Raw genomic sequence first — 22,054 nt, forward strand, 5'->3', positions numbered from 1 at the left:
AAAAGAGGTCTAGATTCTCATGACAAGGACATAGTTTTGCCTCTATACAAATCACTGGTACGGCCACACTTACAATATTGTGCGCAATTTTGGGCCCCGATATACAAGAAAGACATAAGTGAACTTGAAAAAGTGCAAAGACGGGCAACCAAAATGATTAGGGGAATGGGTGGACTGGAATACAAAGATAGATTAACAAACTTGGGGTTATTCAGTTTAGAGAAAAGACATCTACGGGGAGATCTAATAACAATGTACAAATACATGAAGGGACAATACAAAGAACTTTCTAAGGATATTTTTACTCCTAGGCCAGTGACCGTGACAAGAGGACACCCTCTGCGTCTGGAGGAGAGAAGGTTTCACCAGAAACATAGAAGGGGATTCTTCGAAGTGGCGATGGCGGATTCATTAAACAAGTTCAAAGAGGGCCTGGATGCCTTTCTTGAAGAGAAAAGTATAACAGGTTATGGACTCTAGATTTTAAGGACACGTTGATCCAGGGATTTTATACTGACTGCCAGATTTGGAGTCGGGAAGGAATTTTTTCCCTGAAATAGGGCAATTGGCATGAGCCTCATGGGGTTTTTTGCCTTCCCCTGGATCAACACTGTAGGGATTGTAGGGTTATAGGTTGGACTTGATGGACTAATGTCTTTATCCAACCTCATCTACTATGAAAAAAAAATGAAAACACGTACAGAAATAAAAACATTAAAATAAAGCCATATGTGTCACTGAAAAAAGACTTAGAAATTAGTTGAAGAACACAAATGATAAAAATGTTACAGCCCTCAAAACTGCACATACAAAATAAACCTAAAATGTGTTTGGTCCTAGACCACAAATTGGCTCGATACTGAAGTGGTTAAGCTGGACTGGTCTGACATGCCTTGGAGGTTATGCTATATAGAAAATTAAAAGTAGAACGATAATAAAAATACATCTCTGTAGTCCTATCCCCAACCTGAATAAGTTGACACTAAAATATAACAGGAAAGGGTATGGGAATAAACATTGATATTGGCCACTTATAGAACTACAGCTGCTACTCATATAACACTTTCTGGTGTCTCACCTCGTATATTTATGTACATTTTATATTTCACTATCCAGTTTAATTCATTTGAAAATCTACAGATTCATTTAAGGCCAAACTCTGAATAGTACATATGGGAATACGAGATATTATACAGCTGCAATAACAGTACACAGCGTACACCCTGAGTTACAGCAGGGAAACAAGGTGACTGTAAGGATATGATGATGTGAACACAATCCGCATTATCTATCACCCTACTGAAGTCCAAATTAGTATAAAGCGATATATGAGTCGGCTCAGAGAAACACACACATTCACAAAGTGCAAGTATGTGACCAATGTGGATTCTGGACTTTAATGGCGGATAGTGAGGTTTTTATATATTGTATGTGTGGTTATACATTGCAGAGACAAAGAGAAGGTGCGATTGGTAGAAGTAACATAATATCATAAAGCTGTCATATATTATTATTATTGTTTATTTATATAGCACCATTAATTCCATGGTGCTTTACATTTGGGGGTCACATACAATACACAAAATATACAGGTAGATATAATACTAACAGTGACCGATTGGCACAGTGGGGTAGAGGGCCCTGCCCGCGAGGGCTTACAATCTATGAGGGAAGGGGGATAGAGACAGAAGGTGAGGGGGGAGGCTGTACAGGTGGCGGTGTGGTGACAGTAGTGTTATTGGAGGTTGTAGGCCTTCCTGAATAGGTGAGTCTTCAGGGCTTTCTTGAAGCCTGTGATTGTGGGGGTCAGTCTTATGTGTATTTTTAAGGGGTTCCAGAGTATGGGGGATGCACGGGAGAAATCTTGAAGATGGTTGTGTGAGGAGCGGATGAGAGCAGAGCGGAGTAGGAGGTCATTGGAGGATCTGAGGTTACGTGTGGGCAGGTAGCGGGAGATTAGTTCAGAGATATATGGAGGGGACAGGTTGTGGATCGCTTTTTTATGTTAACATTAGTAGCTTGAACTCAATTAGCTGGGCTATGGGTAGCCAGTGGAGGGACTGGCAGAGGGGAGCAGCCGATGAGGAGCGGGGGTGAGGTGGATTAAGCGAGCAGTGCAGTTTAAGGTGGACTGGAGGGGGCGAGGGTGTTAGCTGGGAGTCCATGAAGAAGGGTGTTGCAGTAAGCCAAGTGTGGGATCATGAGGGCATGGACGAGCGTCTTAGTAGTTACAGGAGTGAGGAAGGAACGGATTTGATGGATGTTCTCCGGTTGGAGGCGGCTGGAAGTGTTGAGAGTTTGAATGTGCGACTTGAACAATAGGTCAGAGTCCAGGGTTAACCCAAGGCATTGGGCCTGTGGGACAAGGGTAAGTGTGGTTCTGTTAACTTTAATAGATGGGTCAGGTGGAGGGGCCATACGGGTTGGGGCGAAGATGTTGAACTCCATTTTCTCCATATTGAGTTTGAGAAAGCGGGAGGAGAGGAAGGAGGCTATGGCCGCTAAACAATCTGCAACTCTGGCCAACAGAGAGGTAATGTCTGGTCCAGAGATCTATATTTGGGTGTCATCGGCATAGCAGTGGTATTGAAAACCATGAGATTCTATGAGTTGGCTCAGGCCAAGGGTATAGATGGAGAACAGGCGGGGTCCTAGGACGGAGCCTTGGGGGACACCTACAGAGAGAGGGCGAGGTGAGGAGGTGGTGTGTGAGTGGGAGACGCTGAATGTGCAGTTGGTGAGGTATGAGGAGATCCAGGAAAGGGCCAGGTCACATAAGCACGTAACTATTGGATAAGGCATGAAGAAGAAGTTTCACCCCATAAATAACAGTTTTCAGTAAAGGAGGGGATGAGATCTGAGCAGCATCTGAGAAAGGAATGTCAGAATGGACACTATCACAAGCTGGCATCTCTATCAATGAAGAAGGGAAATCAAAGGGTATAAGGAGGAATCTAAGATTACAGAAAGAAGTGAGATAATTTGCTTCCAGAATGTTATATGTTTTGGTATCCAAATTTCCTGCACTTGAGTGGAACATATTTCCTTACCAAAGATCAAAAGGCTAGGATATGTTAAGGTATTGCCCTAGATTTAAGGATCTCCTTCCAGAAACAGCTTTACATGGGCAGTGTCTGGTGTTGCAGCTTAGCTCCTTATTATATACCCAGGCTTCCAAATTTCCAACACTCAAATATTACATTTTTCTTCAGCAAAGACAAAAATGGAGGAATATGTTAAATGAATTGTCTAAGTTTATTAAAAAAAAGGATCTACAAGAAATCTCTGTTATCAAAGAGCCGTGTCTGGTATTGCAGCTTAGCTCCTGTCCTAAGGCCTCCTGCACATGAGCATAGTGGTTTTTAGTGTCCGCAAACACTGATCTGTTACCTGCAAAGACATATCCGCATGTAATATGTAATCACGGGTCTGCAAAAAAACTTGTATGATCCCCTACGCTTGCACGTGCAGGATATGCACAGAAAAAATAGAACACGACTCATAGTTTGTGGTCCTTGTATATGGCACGGACACACAGCCACAAAAAAATGCAGTTGTGTGCCTGGGCCCATACAAATGCTTGTGTTTTTACTTTGATCTGCAGCTGTATGTGAAGGAGGTCTTAGGTTACAGCTACATGTCCATTTTGGCTGCAACTACCATTGCGTGACCCTAGGAGAATGGGCATTCTGGTCCTCTAAGTAGCCATGTCAAAAGCTTTGCCTGCTTCTGTCGTGTGTGTGTGTGTGTGTGTGTGTGTAAGCTCCTCCTCGCAATGGGAGCTCATCATTTCTGGCCTTATATATGTCAGTATTGTTTTGGACTTAAACAACTTAGCATCTCCACAGTTGATAAAGGGGCCGAGGTCCCCGAAAAACGTAGTGTGTTTTATGCTTTTGTGGGAACAATACATTCATTATTTTCAAATTATCCTGGGTAAGTGTGGTATCCCTTTAAGCTGACATCCATATTGGATGTGTATCTTGGTCCTTCTATTGTGCACTCAACATCATCCAGTCTGTCTGAGATTACATGAAGAGACAGAAGGATCCCCATATCCACAGCAGACCTGTGCTTAGTTCTCCAAGATGGTAGGAACAACCTCCTTGCTGAGTTCCTTCAAAATCCGTGTGCAAGTGTACTTAGTAGAACCGAAGGAATGCAGAAGAAGTTGTCACAACAAATATTGATGTGATTTAGATTTCTATTTTGTTCATTCACTTCATGTTGTTCATGAGAAAAACTATTAACACGTCCCTTTTTGAAAGTATTCTTACTCTGCAACATTATTTCCACACCTGCCTAGAACTTTTGCACAGTGTTCATTGTGCTGATGTTCAGGTTCTGCTGGGTGCCATGTAATATTCTCCAGGATAAGCAATGCTTCATATATAACCAGGCAACAACTCTGCTGTCAAATTAAATTGGATTGATAGAAGAGAACAGCAGTGCCCTCAGGCTTTGTTCTCACTGTTTTTGTTCTCAGTTTTTTAATGTGTTTATTGCAATGCTTTCTTCATATGTTTTTATGCATTGTTGGTTTTGGTTTCTGTCCTGTGTGAACAAGGTCCAACAGTAAAGGTTCCCTACTTATTTAGCTTATATTAGGCTCCTATAAGACAGTAATAAACTGAAACCACATTTCAGCTGTTGACCTTGTTGCACACAGCAGGACTCCGTGTAGATTCCATAGTGAGACACATACACTCATGCACTTCAGCTACGGAGTTAGTGTATGGCTATAATAGACACTTTTATTTGGTTGACTGCTGCAAACTTAGGCAACCTGCAGCTTTCCATCTGTTACTGATCTATTCTGACTGGGATTTGCAGTTCTCCAATGGCCACAGTTTGCCTAACAACAGATGTGTTGACATTGGCTGAGAAAACCCGTAATAAATTGAACATTAATATATCAACAAGAAAATAAATTTCATTTAGTCAATTTGCAATATTTATATTATTAGCAATATTAAGGCTGGTAGGCTCCAATTATTAAAAAAGGTAATATGGGTGTGCATGTAGATGTTTAGACTGGTGAGTATGCGACGTGGGAGTACCCCTTTAAAGGCTTAAAGGGGTACTCCCACGTCGCATACTCACCAGTCTTCGTTCCTCTAAAATCTTCTGTCTTCCGGCTTTGTTTCGTCATTGGTGGGTGGGGTCACATATGCAAAGCCAAGCGGCGAGATGCCGCCGGCCCTGCGTGCACGCTCATACACCAGTCTACCCTTCACAATGCAAATACAGACCCGACACCCTGCGGGTCTGTATTTGCATTGTGAAGGCTAGACTGGTGTATGAGCGTGCACGCAGGGCCGGCGGCATCTCGCCGCTTGGCTTTGCATATGTGACCCCGGAGCGAAGCGGAACAGCATCGCTTCTGCCGCTGCTGTCTTCATGCAGGGCAGAAGCATAGCGATATGCCTGTGCCGGCATCTAACAGTCCCCAGCATCCGCCTCTCTATTACAGCGGATGCCGGGGAGTTAGACGCCGGCACAGGTGAAGCCAGCAACATCGCTATGCTTCTGCCCTGCATGAAGCCAGCAGCGGCAGAAGCGATGCTGTTATTCCGCTCCTCCGCCCCGGAATAGCAGCATCGCTTCTGCCGCTGCTGGCTTCATGCAGGGCAGAAGCATAGTGATGTTGCTGGCTTCACCTGTGCCAGCGTCTAACCCTGTATTGGCGGCCCCTTCCCCCAAAGGGTAAACTACCCCCCCCCCCTCCAGGCTCGCTCCTGTGCACTTAGCCCCTCCTCCCTCCCCCTGAGAGCACATCACTGACTCAGGAGCAGCTAGGTCAGGGCTGTGGCCACAAAAAAAATGAATAAAGTGAGATAGTGGCCAAACAAAGCAGTTTTGCTGAAGCAATGTATTTAGGAAAAGTCTTACATTCACATTAATAAGCATTATAGATAGGATCCTTGTGACGGGACAACCCCTTTAAGTGAATATATCACATGATTTTTACTACCCAATTTGACAGCAGTATATGATAGAGGGATAGAAGCTGAGCTCCCTGATATATAGTTTTATATGATTTGGAGTAAAACACAGAGTAATCCCCCTTACACATGACCACATGAATTGTCAGTCTGCTATCTGGTTTTTCCCGGATAGCGCACTGACCCATTCATTTCTATGGACCCATACACATGACCACGTGTGTGTGCTGACAGTCCAGGCCACAAAATATGGAACAGGTCCTATTCCTGTCCGAATTTGAGGCCCTGCTTCCGTGTTTCCTATTCATTGAATGAAAGGGGCTGTGGGAGCACGGGCTGCACAGGTGCTGTTCATTTTCAAAAATGCAGCTTTTTTTCTGCAGTGTCTGGATGGGATTATCCAGAATCTCTTTCACTTTGCTGGTATTGTAAAATATATAAAACAAACATCATAGAAGGGAAAAGCACCACATAATAACAAATGTAGATTCCCAGGTTATAGGTCCAAGTAACTAATGAGCCCTAAGAAGTCACAGAAAAGATGCAACCAAAGAACAAGAACAAAGTGACTAGGGCAGCCGAATATAATCAAAGTACAAAAGCTTTATTTATACATCAATGTTTAAAAGAATACACAAGGGAGGACAACATACCATCAGACTAGAGTCTCGCTAAGGTAGGTATATAAAAGTATACATGGGTAAGTATCACAAGTATAGAAAAATGCCAAAGTGACTGCTGTAAAACACAATCCCATAGACTTCAACGTGTGCCGGTGTTGCGCGTGCCACATATTGAAATCAATGGGTTTAAATGCCTCCCATTGATTTCAATGTCTATGGGATTGTGTTTTACAGCGGTCACTCTGACACGTGTTTACGTGTCTGAATGAGCAGAGCGTAAACTCCGTGTGAAGGCTCCCTAACAGTCTTGATCACAAACATCCACAATGATTGACAGAGTTCTGTGTAGTGATACAGGGCAAGTAAATTACTGTGTAGTTCAGGTAATCAGGGCTCTGTCTCTTCTAGGAGTCACTCTCACATTTTTAGGCTGGGGCCCGCGTTGTGAAAATGCTGCATTTTACAGTACCTGCAAATTGGATGGGATGCTGGCTAATCTCATCCACATATTACAGGAAAAAAAATCTGCAGCGGAAAAGCTGCTATTTCAAAAACGGTCACGTTTTAAAAAATCGTTTTTTGAAAATCGCAGTGTGACAATTATACCTATGGAAATGCTGCTGTTTTCCATATAGACATAGTAGAGAAAGAAAGTCTGCAGAGGATAGCTCTGTGGGCCTTCTGTGAAAAACATTGCGGAAAAAACGTGATGTACACAGTCCAGTCATATTATTGTGAGCACCGCCTACTTTTGACGTCAATGTTAAATAACCAATCACAGAAGGCACGTGTCATCAGCCATCTGGGTGCACTCATCATTGTGGAAGACACGATGGATCATCACAAGTATGCATCTATCCTTGCGGACCATGTTCACCCCTACATGCGAATTGCTTTTCCTCAGGATGATGGCATCTACCAGCAGGACAATGCGACATGTCATAAAGCTCGCAGTGTACGTGCGTGGTTTATGGAGCACCAGGATGAGTTTACTATACTCCGTTGGCCAGCAAATTCCCCAGACTTGAACCCAATCGAGAATCTGTGGGACCACCTCGATTGGGTTGTTCACGCCATGGATACTCAACTGTGTAACCTAGCGCAGCTGGCCATGGCACTGGAGTCGTAATGGCTCAACATCCCAGTGAACATCATCACAACATCCCCTCTCTTCCTGCACGTCTCGCAGCGGTTCGCTCTGCCAAAGGTGGTTATTCTGGATTTTGACAGGTGGTCACATTAATGTGACTGCACTGTGTATTTCTACCGCTGTCTTTTCCACAGTGTTTTTTGGGGGGATCTCGCTACTTGGGGCCTTAATAAGGAATCGCTTGAAGACCTAGTTCTAAAATGTAATGCTGTTTAGTTGTGTAATATATTAGAAGTAATGTGTTCTTACTATAAATCACAAGGAAATTTCCTGCTGCTGAGTAGTTTCCACAAGGCCATAGAGAGAATTAATGGGAGCTTGTTAGGACTTTGCTTGTGAGAACTGATTTTCAGTTGCAGGTGTGTTTTATCTTCTATACTCTGTATAACACACTGAAGGTGAATCATGTGATACAAGTGACATCATAGTCTCCACTCGCCAGATAATGTTTTTCTGCTAGTGACATCAGTATTTTATACTGTTTTATGACTGCAGTATTATACAAAATGTACACTATAAAATTACACTCAGTTCTCTCTGTAATGGAGTATTGATAATAAAATATTGTTTCTTAAAGAGGACCTTTTATGTCCTGCACCTGCAGTTTTATATACTGCTAGAAAGCCGACAGTGCACAGAATTCAGCACATTGTCAGCTTTCCTGTTATGTGCCCCAGGGCAAGAGATATATGTGCCATTACCGATAGCTCTTCACTGTCAGAATTGCATTACTGGCAGTCTGTGAGGAACCCCCCTCCTGACAGTAGAGTCCATAGTGCTGTACTGTTAGAGAGGGTGTTCCTTACCATCCAGCGATGATTGTGAGTGGTGACCAAAGCCCCCCCAACAGTACTCGTCCATAGACTAGTACTGGGGGGCGTTTCTCACCGCTCAACGTCATCACTGGGCGGTAAGGAACGCCCCCTCTGACAGTGTAGCGCTATGGACTCTACTGTCAGGAGGGGGGTTCCTCACAGATTGTCAGAAACGCCCTTCTGACAATGAGGAGCTATCAGTAACGGCGGTATATAAAAACGCAGGTCACCAACGACATGAAATGTCCTCCTTAAAGAGGACCTGTCACCTCTCCTTTCTCCATGTCAGTCTTAGTAGCTACTTGTATTACCCATGACATAACAATTCTGCAGCATCCTTTTCTTATAATGTTGTGTTGAGCCATTACTCTGTTACTGTTAGTTACTTATGTCTTGTCAGATTTGTTTATCCTTACACATTCTAGCACTGACAGTACTGATAGGACAATGTGAGTGTGTGCAGGGACATCCCTTCCCCAAATATTAACAGCCAGTTGTCAATTTATTTGTGAATTTCTAGTTAGAATAGCAGAGGAATGGTACATAAATTGTAAAAGGAGATGTATTATATCAGTAGTTATTGAAGCAGACATGTCAGGAGAGCTTAAATTTCCTCCTTAATATTTTTATAGACACATTCTTACAGTCACTAATAGCATACAGATGGCACTGTTATTTCCTAATGTCTCCAGCAAGGTACAAACCCCATGGTCCCAATACCGAAGGCTCAAACAATTCATAGAAACTTATATACCCTTTTTCCTATCTTTCACTGAACATAGGAGACCTGACAGGTCAACTGTAAAGAGAGACTGTCAGCAGGAAACCGTAATGCAGGGTAGGGGGTGCAATGAGGCTCAAGTGCAAGGAAGTGTGCCAAAGCATCCCAAGTTAAAGGAGGTTAGGAAGTAACTTGCAGATCAGTGGGGGTCCCAACCTCTTGGCTTTGTACTCCAGTTCTTTATGGATTGGCAGGATGTACAGAACGTGCCACTCTATTCATTTCAAAAGCCAATTGCCAGAACACAGATCCCCCATTTACATGAATTGATCGGCATGCACTGTCCATACTACTGCTTCATTTGAAATTGAGGTGCAAAACCCCTTTGCATGGGGATAACCTGGCATGACTGGAATACCCCTTTAGGGATTGAATTGCAACCACTCGTCCCTGTCATTGTCAGCTAGAACTGCACCTATACACCTTAGTGACATCTTTTAGCTCTGCAGCTTATGTAGATGCTGCTTCCTGAGATCAGATTTGGCAACGTGCAGAAAGAACTGTACAACGAATGAGTCTGATATGTTCAAGGGGTTTATTTTCCATGCAGATTCCTCTCCAGAGTGTATGGAACTCTTTGGAAATCACAATAAACCATTAGAACCATTAGCAACCATTATTCTACATTTCTAAAATTTCAGAATTGGTCCTGTAGTTTGGCATAGACAAGTAGACTGACTACAATCAGAGCATACTGGCAATGAAGAAGTACAGATACAGTATTACCACGGTCATGATTCGCTCTTATTAGTCTTTCCAAAAACAGCTTCACTTGTATTTATCTTAGAACAATAGGGTATCGACCACCAGTCCCCATATGTCTGTTACCAGGGGAGAACACACTTTCACAAAAAGTCAAACTTATTTGCGCAAAACACCAACTTGCACAAAAAATGTTCCTTGTATGCCCAAAGATTGCTATACAAGACATGATGAATCTGACCTATTGTATACTATGATATCATAAACTACAAAGGTGCATTGTATATTATATTAACCCAAATCACACCCAACCATCTGTCATATAACTATCTCCCATTCAGACCTCTAGGGCAACTAAAATCAATGGCTTTGTGAACTTTAATGGTAACCATATTGGTTTGTGATGACAACCTTTGGCAGTCACTACATCTCACACAATATGTAGAAAGTATCCTAATGTAAAAAACCTATATATTGTGTATGCTAAGCATGCAGCTGTTAGGGGACCCTGGAGAGTGGGGGCCCATTATAGGTTGGTTTTGTCCCTATTTTTATGCATAGTAAGCCTCTGCGCAGGGATTGTTGTTTCTACACTTGCTGTGCTGTCATATTGGCAGACACAAGTGTGAGGAAATGTACTCAGTTAATGAAAATAGCATGGGAGCCATACACTATCCTAGCCCAGGTGTTAGGAGAGGCGTCGTGTTAACCAAAACCTCAAGGGGGCCACATCATATGAGTTTCATGTTATCCCTGTTGTCTATGTACATGACCGAGCTATATGATAAAGTATATGTTATTGAAATGCTGAGTAGTAGTATTATTAGTAATAATAGTATTATTTGTATCATCTGGGTAGATAGATAGATAGATAGATAGATAGATAGATAGATAGATAGATAGACTATGAAAGTGTCACTACTGTATACATCACAATGTATGCTCATAGTCTTGGTGGTACTTTGATTTCATTTACTTGAGTAGGAGGTACTTGCCTCAGTTGGGAACCATTGATGTACACAATTTTGGAATATATTCGTGCTATGTACTGTACATAAAGGGGAGTACTGTATACAATGTAAAGAAATTACTAGATCATGATAATGATGAAATGTGACATCAGGTAAGTCTACATATAAATATGCATATAAGGATCTTAGTACAAGTCCAATATTGAATGTATTGTGTGAATTTAGCTTAAGGCTGCTCTTTCTGCGGCGTTTAAAGATCATTAACACTTTCCATAGAGTCACAGACTGTGGGAATTAAGAGATAAAACTCAAAGGACTTGTGACTTCTGTGCCTGAAAAGAATCATTCATTATATTCCGCAGAACTGGAAATCGAAAACCACAAGAGATCTCACTCACCTTTGTCTATTCATTGTGGAGATTCACAAACGTAGAGGACTCTTGCTGTGTCCCATCACAAGTCACAATGTCCAAAAAAGTTTCTCTTGTGTCTGGGAAAAGTTCTATTTATGGTGCCAGAGTGACATTTGTGATTGTCCTAACTTCTGCAACGCCGTAGTCCTCCCACTCAGACACCAACACACACTCAACAACGTGTGAGGATGACTGTTCTAATACACCAAATACGCTCAACTTCTTCCTCTCGCTCACTCTCTCAAAATTAGAAACAGGGTAGGCAGAATTTCTCTCAACATAAATGCAAGTAACCTGACCTACTGCCTGAACAGCAAATATTCAGAGTTAACCTCTTGTGTGCACCACATCATGATTGTCCAATAGCTTGGACTACAATTGGAGTAGGAGGGTAAAATATATAATAAGCTCATTAAATAGTGAATACCTGAGTAAAGGGATAGAGATACCCGTACCTAAATAAATGGTAAAAAAAATAGATTTATTCCAAGAACTCCATCATATCAGCGCAGACATCTTGCCATCTTTGTGATTTATTTTGGGTGCCATGATGCTCGGTGATAATTTGTTGATATATATTTCCACGTACCAACTTTCCAGCAATATGGTGGCATTTTGACCATTGGACAACTACCCAAATAGCAACAGGAAGGAAATGATTATCCTAATGAAGTTAATGGAGTCGTCTGATGCTCAGTTCCCATAGTTTATTTCCTTATGCTATTTCACAACTGGGAATATCTGAGATTAAGAGTTGTGATACCAGTGAGGACTACACGGAGTTTTCGTAGTGCAAATCCCATTTTAACTATTGAATTTCACCTGCAGTCCAGAAGATACAGTAATGGCCTTAAGTGTTGGCATCCCTGAAGTTTTTCTAAAAAAAATGTAATATTTCTCCAAGGAAATTATTGCAACTACATGTTTTGTTATATACTTTTAAAATAACAGAAATCATTCACCCAGGTTGCAATATGGTCCATTCCCGTGGAAAGAGAAACATCCAGCTCTCATGCTTCTATCCATGGCTTCCTCCCTGATTCTTTTGGCCAGCGGTCTTGGTCCCTTCAGCTCCTTCCTAAAAAATTAAAGGGGTTGCGGTTGCCCAGGCTAAAATTTTATTCTAGTAAGAATAAGAAATACATCATTGTAAACCGTGTCGACACCCCTGCTATGTACTGTGATTAATTGATGCCTCAATATTGTGCTGACAGACTCCCTTTAAAGGGGCTCTATCAGCATAATTTATAGCCTTTAAAACTCGGGTCTTTAAAAAGGCTATTCAGGCACTGCTAAAGTTGTATGAAACTACCCCCCCCCTTTTAAAATAAAACCCTAAAAAAGGATATGTTAATCTTGTCTATTGTGCACGGCGGGTGGGCATTCAGGGTCCGGCGTCATCCTCAGCCACGCCTCCTCTTCCAGCGATGTCCTCTCACCCAGTCTTCCTCCGGCGCTTGTGAATTGCCATTGATAAAAAATGGTGTCGGTGCATTCGCATACCGCTACTACTACTGCTACTGCTACTGCGCATGCACCCGCGCTATTTTTTATCAATGACAGTTCGCAAGTGCCGGAGGAAGACGGGACAAGAGGACATCGCTGGAAGAGAAGGCGTGGCTAACAATGATGTCAGACCCTGAATGCCCGCCCACCGTGCACGATAGATAAGATTAACATATTCTTTTTTAGGGTTTTATTTTAAAACAGGGGGGGAGGGTTAGTTTAACATAACTTTAGCGGTGCCTGGATAGCCTTTTTAAAGGCTATTCACGCATATGTGGGGCTCTATCAGCATAATTTTGCTGATAGAGCCCCTTTAAGACCTGAATAGAAATATGATAAATAAGTCTTTTCTTGGAATCTGAAATAGGACAGATATTTAGCAATAAGTAATTATGGTCAAAAGATTCATTCATTTCGCTCATAAGTACTATTGTTGGCAAATACATTGTTGTTGGCACAATTACAGCCATATAAAATACAGACAGTCCAGCCAAATAAAACTACCTACAGAATGGTGTTATTTTACTTGCTTGGAAAAGTAGTAAGCCAGTCAGACAACTCGGGTCTATTCACACATTGCACTTGAACCACAACAGAAGACTATGTGACTTTTCCCACAGTTTTGTAGCAAAATCCATAGTGCAAAGACATGTGCACACCCAAAATGTTAGAGTTTTATAATTCATATAATATAATATGTAATATAATATAATATAAATCAATAAATGCATTCATTTGATTTGTAGTGCTGAACAGCCCATATCATGATTATATTGCCTGTTGAAGTTCCTACTACTGGTATTTTTCTATATCAGCTGGTACTGGAAAGAATGTGGCAAGCTCAAACAGAATTCGATAACTATGTGGGTCACTTATAAGATGTAAATAAATCAGTTCCCCACCTCGTGTGACCTAACAGAGGGATGTCTAACTATATAAGGCAATGTTACATTATCCCTGTATCTGGACTCCTGTCTCAGCACATTTTAAAGGTGTGTATTTGATGAGTAACAGCACATAAGGAAATGATAGAAGCGCATGATGTCCTCTTGTGTACATTCAGGCCGTGGTTTGTCCTTTTGTGGCTTGGTAATCTTTACCAGGCACTTAAAAGTGATGTAATACTGTAGTGGTCAGGTGAACATCTGGCATCCAGAAGACTGGAGTAAGCAGATCCTAAAACTTGTTTCCCCAAGAATTAGATACATTTTATACTGCTATGAAGAAATTACTGGAATGAAAACAACAGGGGCAAACATGCCATATATACAACCTGTATGCTTCCTATTATATACTGCAGGGTTATGGTCCACTACTGTTACTGGTGAACCGCGAAAAGTATGAGAAAGAAGAGCTCAGTGATAACCACCAGCCCCTTATTAAATTAAGGGTATGTTCACAGTACCACAAGTCAATGGCCGTTGCTGGCATGCAGACGGAGTGTTTTCCTTTCATGTACCGTATTTACTGTATTTTATTTTTCTGACAGAAGAAAAGTTATGCATGCAAGATTTCTTCCATTACAAAATATGCGAGCATGACAGAAGAAAGCATCAATCCATGTTGCTTACATTAGAGTCGATGGGAATGGAAACAGACAGAGGAGGCTCCATTTGTGTCTGTTACTTTGCTACCGTTACTGTCCACTGCAGTCATCTGATGATAGATGACAGCAATGGACACTGATAACAGTAGTGTGAATGTAGCCTAACTATTGGACCCACATAGAGTTCCCTCTGCATATATCCACCATGGTTAATACAAAAGAGTGTAACTACTTACCAGTCCTTACACTGTTTATCCCAAATTAATACTATATACACTGTATTTGTGTGTGTGTATATGTGTGTGTGTGTGTGTGTATATATATATATATATATATTATCCAATAAACATGCCTCCTCATGCCTGGTTTGTGACAGTTCCTACATAATATCTTAGGGCTTATGAATAAAGCTGCATCCAGAAATCTCTTTATAATGTCTGAGTTTTATCTGCTTTCCACAGGTCCCTTAGGCTTCAATGGGTAAAGTATTCAATGAAAACCAGGCAAGAATAGGACATGGCGTAAACGTCTGAGCACTTACATGGACTTGTGTAAAAAGGATTAGTGTACTGTCCCATAGATTTTAATGGGCAGTGTTCTATCCTGACAGGATATTAAAGATTAAAAATGGATGTTGCTCAAACACTTGCCCAATTTTTTTGTGCTTTTACAGTACAAAATGCTAAGATTCCTTACAGTAGTTCAGCCATCTGTTCTAATACCAGTAACAAGGAGGCTGTGATGATGATGATGATGATCACCCAATGGTTTCTGTAAAAAGTAGGTTGTAAAATAGCTAAATATCTAAACTAGGGGAGACTGATCAAACAATAGCAGACTTTTAGTAAGAGTCCCAAAATATTCCTTGTCATCTATTGACCTTGTGCCTGATATATTTGGTATCCACTGCCGTTCTTGTGATCACTATCATAGTAGTTTTATACTGTAGCTTCAAATGTTGCAGTTCAGAATGAAGCAAACTAGAGGAATCAGCCATGAAATGTAACTCTATATAACCAGTTTCCGACTCCTTTGGCTACCGAACAAAGACAATTGTTGCCTGAACTTCAGCGTCTTTTAGATTTTCTTTGCCTTTTAAAGTTTAAACTGCAGAACAAAATAGAATGATTGTCCCAAGAAATAGGAGTCACCAGAAGCTTCATAGACTGTCATTTCACAGTGGCTCCCTCACACCCCATACATGCTAGGAATAATAGTTCATTAACCATCTGTTTTATATGGCCTGATGGAGCACATAAAAGTATTATACAGGTATGCCGGCTTGCAACCCCGTCTGTACTCCCTATAAATGAAGCAGCCCATTAATTGCCATCAAGTTAGGCTTCATGTTATAGTGAAGGACTTGAGCTGAGCATACATTGGGCTGACAGCTAAAGTATTTTAGGGCCATTCACTGTTAGCATACATCCTTTAAGAAGTAATCCCATGCATAGACATGACACCCCTGGACTCTGCATCTGTCTGGAGAACAGGGTCCCATCTGTCTCTACAAGTGTATGCTGTAGGATGGTGCAAGCATGTGTTTCTCCATTCACTTGAACATGAGTTACGTAAATAGCCATCTTACAGTCGGACCGTAGTGTAATAGCTATTTATGGTATATCCTATGAAAATAGCCATAAATACTGAGAAGAGAATACTCCTTTAACTAAGCTAAGCACGCATCTTTTTTTTTTAACAACTATGGCATGTCCTATGGGAACAAATGAACAGCATACTGAAATCTAATATGCACAATCCTTCTGTTCCCCAACATCTCCCATCAGACTCTCACACATATTAGTCAGTAGACAGATCTCACAGAAATCAGAGTTCTGCTGAATTTCATTCAAAGCGGATCTGTCAGCTTAATATGTTGCCAATACAAGGGCTGCGTATTACGCCTACAGGTCAGTACAGGTAGTAGCCACAAAGATACAATAAATGTGCCATATGGATGCAAACAATGTTCAAAGAATATTCTGGTATTATAGCATGAGTTTGACTGTATCTGAGACTAGAGTGGTTACTCAACTTTCCTTCCCCCTTCGAGACAGTAACTGATGGGCTACTGTGTATACATTTATATACAGCAGTCTGTCTTTTTTGAGCTGTGGTAGCAGCAAAATGACACAACATATATGTAATAAGCTAGTAGGGGTGGGTATATGGGATGATATGATCGTATTTATGAACGGACAGTAGTTTGTGTTGATCCTTGTTGGTTGTTATATATATACTAGCTGGTACCCGCGACTTCGTCTGCGGTGATTGTAGAAGTGGGTATATACAGGTGTGGGTAAGGTTTTCGTACTGTGTATAAGGTATGGGATATGAAATGTAACTTTGTATCTTGTTTTTTCTGTAATTCAGAGAATACGTGAGACTTTTGTGTTGAAGTTAATTTGTATTTGAGCTGCTATATATACGGTGTTGTGAGAAACTGTACATAGTGACTTTGGGACAGAAGTATTTGAAGTTAACCCTTTCCCGCCGATGGCATTTTTTGATTTTCGTTTTTGACTCCCCTCCTTCTAAACCCCATAACTTTTTTATTTCTCCGCTCCCAGAGCCATATGAGGTCTTAATTTTTGCAGGACAAATTTTTCTTCATGATGCCACCATTAATTATTCTGTATAATGTACTGGGAAGCAGGGAAAAAATTCAGAATGGGGTGGATTTGAAGAAAAAATGCATTTCTGCGACTTTCTTACGGGCTTTGGTTTTACGGCGTTCACTGTGCAACCAAAATGACATGTCCCCTGTATTCTGTGTTTTGTTACGATTCCGGGGATACCAAATTTATATGGTTTTATTTACATTTTGACCCCTTAAAAAAAATCCAAAACTGTGTTAAAAAAATTATTTTTTGAAAAGTCGCCATATTCCGACAGCCGTAACTTTTTTATACGTGCGTGTACGGGGATGTATAGGGCGTCTTTTTTTGCGGGGTCGGGTGTACTTTTCAGTTCTACCATTTTCGGGAAATGTTATTGCTTTGATCACTGTTTATTCAAATTTTTATCAGAATCAAAACAGTGAAAAAAATGGCGGTTTTGCACTTTTGACCATTTTTTCCGCTACGGCGTTTACCGAACAGGAAAAATATTTTTATAGCTTTGTAGAGCGGGCGATTTCGGATGTCGGGATACCTAACATGTATGTGTTTCACAGTTTTTAACTACTTTTATATGTGTTCTAGGGAAAGGGGGGTGATTTGAATTTTTAGTCCTTTTTATTATTTTTTTTATATATATATATTTTTTTTTAACTTTTTTTTTTTGCATTTATTAGACCGCCTAGGGGTATTGACATGGGTGGGCGGTGTCGCGGATTGTCAGAGCGGTGGGGGTCGGCAAACATGGCTGCTCCAGAGCGGTAAAGAGAGCCTCCTGGAGTATCGTTAAGATGAGGGGCAAAGTGGTAAAGTATATGTATATGTGATTGTGTGGGATTAGGGGCTAGGCTGTAGAGGGCAATGTGAATTTTGTGGCTTGCTATGGTCCAAAGTGCGTGAGATTGCAGAGATGGTGGTGTGAGTTTTGTGGGGGACCTGGGAAAAACGTATGTGCGCTATTGTGACGAAAAGTAGCCTATTGTTTAATCGGGTGTATTAACTATGTTTGTGGAAAATTTCAGCCAAATCGGTGGAGCGGTTTTTCCGTGATTGAGGAACAAACATCCGAACATGCAAACATCCAAACACACAAACCCACAAACTTTCACATTTATAATATTAATAGGATAACTCATCAGCCACTTTATTAGGTACACCATGCTAGTAACGGGTTGGACCCCTTTTTGCCTTCAGAACTGCCTCAATTCTTCGTGGCATAGATTCAACAAGGTGCTGGAAGCATTCCTCAGAGATTTTGGTCCATATTGACATGATGGCATCACACAGTTGCCACAGATTTGTCGGCTGCACATCCATGATGCGAATCTCCCGTTCCACCACATCCCAAAGATGCTCTATTGGATTGAGATCTGGTGACTGTGGAGGCCATTGGAGTACAGTGAACTCATTGTCATGTTCAAGAAAGCAGTCTGAGATGATTCCAGCTTTATGACATGGCGCATTATCCTGCTGAAAGTAGCCATCAGATGTTGGGTACATTGTGGTCATAAAGGGATGGACATGGTCAGCAACAATACTCAGGTAGGCTTTGGCATTGCAACGATGCTCAATTGGTACCAAGGGGCCCAAAGAGTGCCAAGAAAATATTCCCCACACCATGACACCACCACCACCAGCCTGAACCGTTGATACAAGGCAGGATGGATCCATGCTTTCATGTTGTTGACGCCAAATTCTGACCCTACCATCCGAATGTCGCAGCAGAAATCGAGACTCATCAGACTAGGCAACGTTTTTCCAATCTTCAATTGTCCAATTTCGATGAGCTTGTGCAAATTGTAGCCTCAGTTTCCTGTTCTTAGCTGAAAGGAGTGGCACCCGGTGTGGTCTTCTGCTGCTGTAGCCCATCTGCCTCAAAGTTCGACGTACTGTGCGTTCAGAGATGCTCTTCTGGCTACCTTGGTTGTAACGGGTGGCTATTTGAGTCACTGTTCCCTTTCTATCAGCTCGAACCAGTCTGGCCATTCTCCTCTGACCTCTGGCATCAACAACGCATTTCCGCCCACAGAACTGCCGCTCACTGGATGTTTTTTCTTTTTCGGACCATTCTCTGTAAACCCTAGAGATGGTTGTGCGTGAAAATCCCAGTAGATCAGCAGTTTCTGAAATACTCAGACCAGCCCTTCTGGCACCAACAACCATGCCACGTTCAAAGGCACTCAAATCACCTTTCTTCCCCATACTGATGCTCGGTTTGAACTGCAGGAGATTGTCTTGACCATGTCTACATGCCTAAATGCACTGAGTTGCCGCCATGTGATTGGCTGATTAGAAATTAAGTGTTAACGAGCAGTTAGACAGGTGTACCTAATAAAGTGGCCGGTGAGTGTGTATATATATATATATATATATATATATATATATATATATATATATATATATATATATATATATATAGTGAGAGAGTGAAGGATGTGGTGTGGGAAGACAGGTACACTGACAGAGCTGACCCGTCCAGACCAAATCTACAGAGCAGGTACTGTGCCACCTGTTGTTGTTGCCAAGGTGGGAGTCTGGTAGCCAGTCTCCTGTATAGTCAGGGGAAAGTTTCCTTATGTTTAAGTTAGTTCTCAGCCAAGATGGTATTTGTTTTGGTTATTTGTGCCTTTGCAAAGGCAGTGTATGCACTACAAGTGAATGAATCCTGAACTTGTGTGCAACCCAGTGTCTGTGTCCTTGTTTCCTGCACTGCTACAAGCATCTACCTGAGCGATTGCCCAAAATATATATATATATATATATATATATATATATATATATATATATAATCCTAGTAAAGACGTTTATTAATGATTACACTAATACTACTCAGTTTTGTGTTCTTATATTTGGTGTGTTTGCTAGTAGTTACCCACAGACCTATTGTTTGGATATTAAGCAGCCTTGTGTTTGTAGATATCAGATTATTCTAGGTACAGTAGTCTTTATAGATAATTTGTCTTAAATGTTCAGACAGCATAATATAGAGCAGAGGGAGCAGAGCAGGTTGATATATACTGTAGTTTTTGTGGGAAAACATTTCATATGACCATTCATTTTACGGTTAGGAGGTCAGGAGTCCAGTGGGCGGTCCTACTTAGTGATTGAATCTTTTCTTTGAGTTGGACCACCCACTGGACTTCTAAACCTATTTCTTTATATTTTAGTTTTTTATGTTTATTTCTATGCAGCGTCTTGGATGTGACTAAGAGCAGCAGTATACAGTATATCTGATGGGATACATATCTCATTCTTTTAATAGGACATTCCTTTGGTCCCAAGCTGTGAATCAGATAATCCAGATGTTCACTACGACCCTCTGTATTCCCAACCCAGAACTAAGAGAACATTGAGTATATGACATTCAACAACCTTTGGGTCAAGTACCAGGAACACTTGCCAAATTAAAGGTACTTTGTTTTATAGAGGAAAGGCAATGATCCCTTGTAGAAAAGTAACAATAGGTTTATTACAGACCTGAATTACGATGATTTGGGTAAATCACCATTTCCTCATTAATATTGAGCCGGAGGGCTTCTTAAATGATAACATTGTATTCCAGGAAAGAAATTAGTGGTTTGCAAACTAAAAGTCACACACATCTCATTATTTGGCTTCAGTTGCACAGTTATACAGTTTCCAGTTCTTTCTAAAAATTCTCAAGAGCCAAACAAGTCCTCAGCCAAATTCTGGATTACATTTACACTTGTAGTGACCTTTTATATGTCAAAGCAGCAAAGGATAATATTTTATGGGAACTTTAACTGTGTTCACCTCTTAGCGCATCAAATATATAGTAATGTCCATGTTCATCTTCAGCCATCTTTATAATTCTAAATGCCTATAGTGAATAATAAATAACTTATATATGAATGGACAGTACAGAGATCTTTTCCAGTGATATCTTTATACAGAGGCCTGAGACCATGACAAAGGGGCATTGTCTATGTGTAGAGGAAAAATCTTTTACCATATACCCATGTACATAGTCAGGGCTTCTTTACAGTAAGAGCAGTGAGATTATGAAATGTCTGATGATTTATACAAGTTCAAAATGGGCTTGGATGTCTGTCTTGAAAATAAGAAGCTTGCAGGATATGCGACATAGAAATCTTTGAGATGGGATGTATTGATTCTGAGGTTTTAGTGTGCATTCACATGTTGTATTTTGGCTCGTAATCTGGAACGTCTACGCTGCGGGAGCTTTTGCGGGCCATATACGCTCCCATTGATTTCAATGGGAGCCGGGATCGTATATGCGGCGCTATTTTGCGGCCGTGATTTTGCGGCTGCTAAATCACGGACACAAAATAGCGCCGCGTATACGAACCCGGCTCCCATTGAAATCAATGGGAGCGTGAACAGCCCGCAAAAGCTCCTGCGGTGTAGACGTGCCAGGTTACGAGCCAAAATACATTGTGTGAATGCACCCTTAGCTTTCCTGTTTTTTACATGGGCAACCTGGACACATACCTATAGGAAACATATAGAAACTAAGAAGACATTTAACAATGGCTTACAGATAACATAGCCCTACAATGCAGTAGAGAGAGAAATACTGTGATTTTTTTTTTTTTTTTTTTTTTTTTTACAAGGCACTGTTGTTGTTGGTTAGTTGTCCACTATAAATAATATCTTAATGGCATTTAAAGTCATTTTATTTATGACCAACAAGTCTGGTTTTGTGATGTCACAGAAGCTGTGCCATGTTTGTGGTCAGTATCGGAAGTATGTAAGGAAGTACTACTGGCCATTAAACTGCTATGTCTATCACAGGGCAGATGGCATACGAGGTTTAGATTTTATTTAAAAACACTTCAATCCTGACCATTATTTATACCTTAACATATTTGAAGGCGTCAGTCATGTCCCCCATTTTCCATCTTGCCTCATGTCTCATAGTCCAGCATGCCTTTCTCAGACAGAGTAGGGATGTGGTACAAGCGTGAAAAGCCAAAAAAGTTCATATTGCAAAATTTACTAT

At 41.1% G+C, this 22,054-nt stretch overlaps 1 protein-coding gene across 1 annotated transcript in view; it reads right to left on the bottom strand.

Annotated features, from left to right (window-relative positions):
• LOC142202929 (aminopeptidase N-like) overlaps window positions 1-11,623 on the bottom strand; it is an 86,261-nt gene extending 74,638 nt beyond the window's left edge. The window contains exon 1 of the mRNA XM_075273317.1: window positions 11,386-11,623. The gene's annotated coding sequence lies outside the window, so the exon portion shown is untranslated. The remainder of the gene's footprint in view (window positions 1-11,385) is intronic.
• Between the last annotated feature and the right edge of the window lie 10,431 nt (window positions 11,624-22,054).

This window comes from Leptodactylus fuscus, chromosome 5, assembly GCF_031893055.1.
Source record: "Leptodactylus fuscus isolate aLepFus1 chromosome 5, aLepFus1.hap2, whole genome shotgun sequence".
Classification (NCBI taxonomy): domain Eukaryota; kingdom Metazoa; phylum Chordata; class Amphibia; order Anura; family Leptodactylidae; genus Leptodactylus; species Leptodactylus fuscus.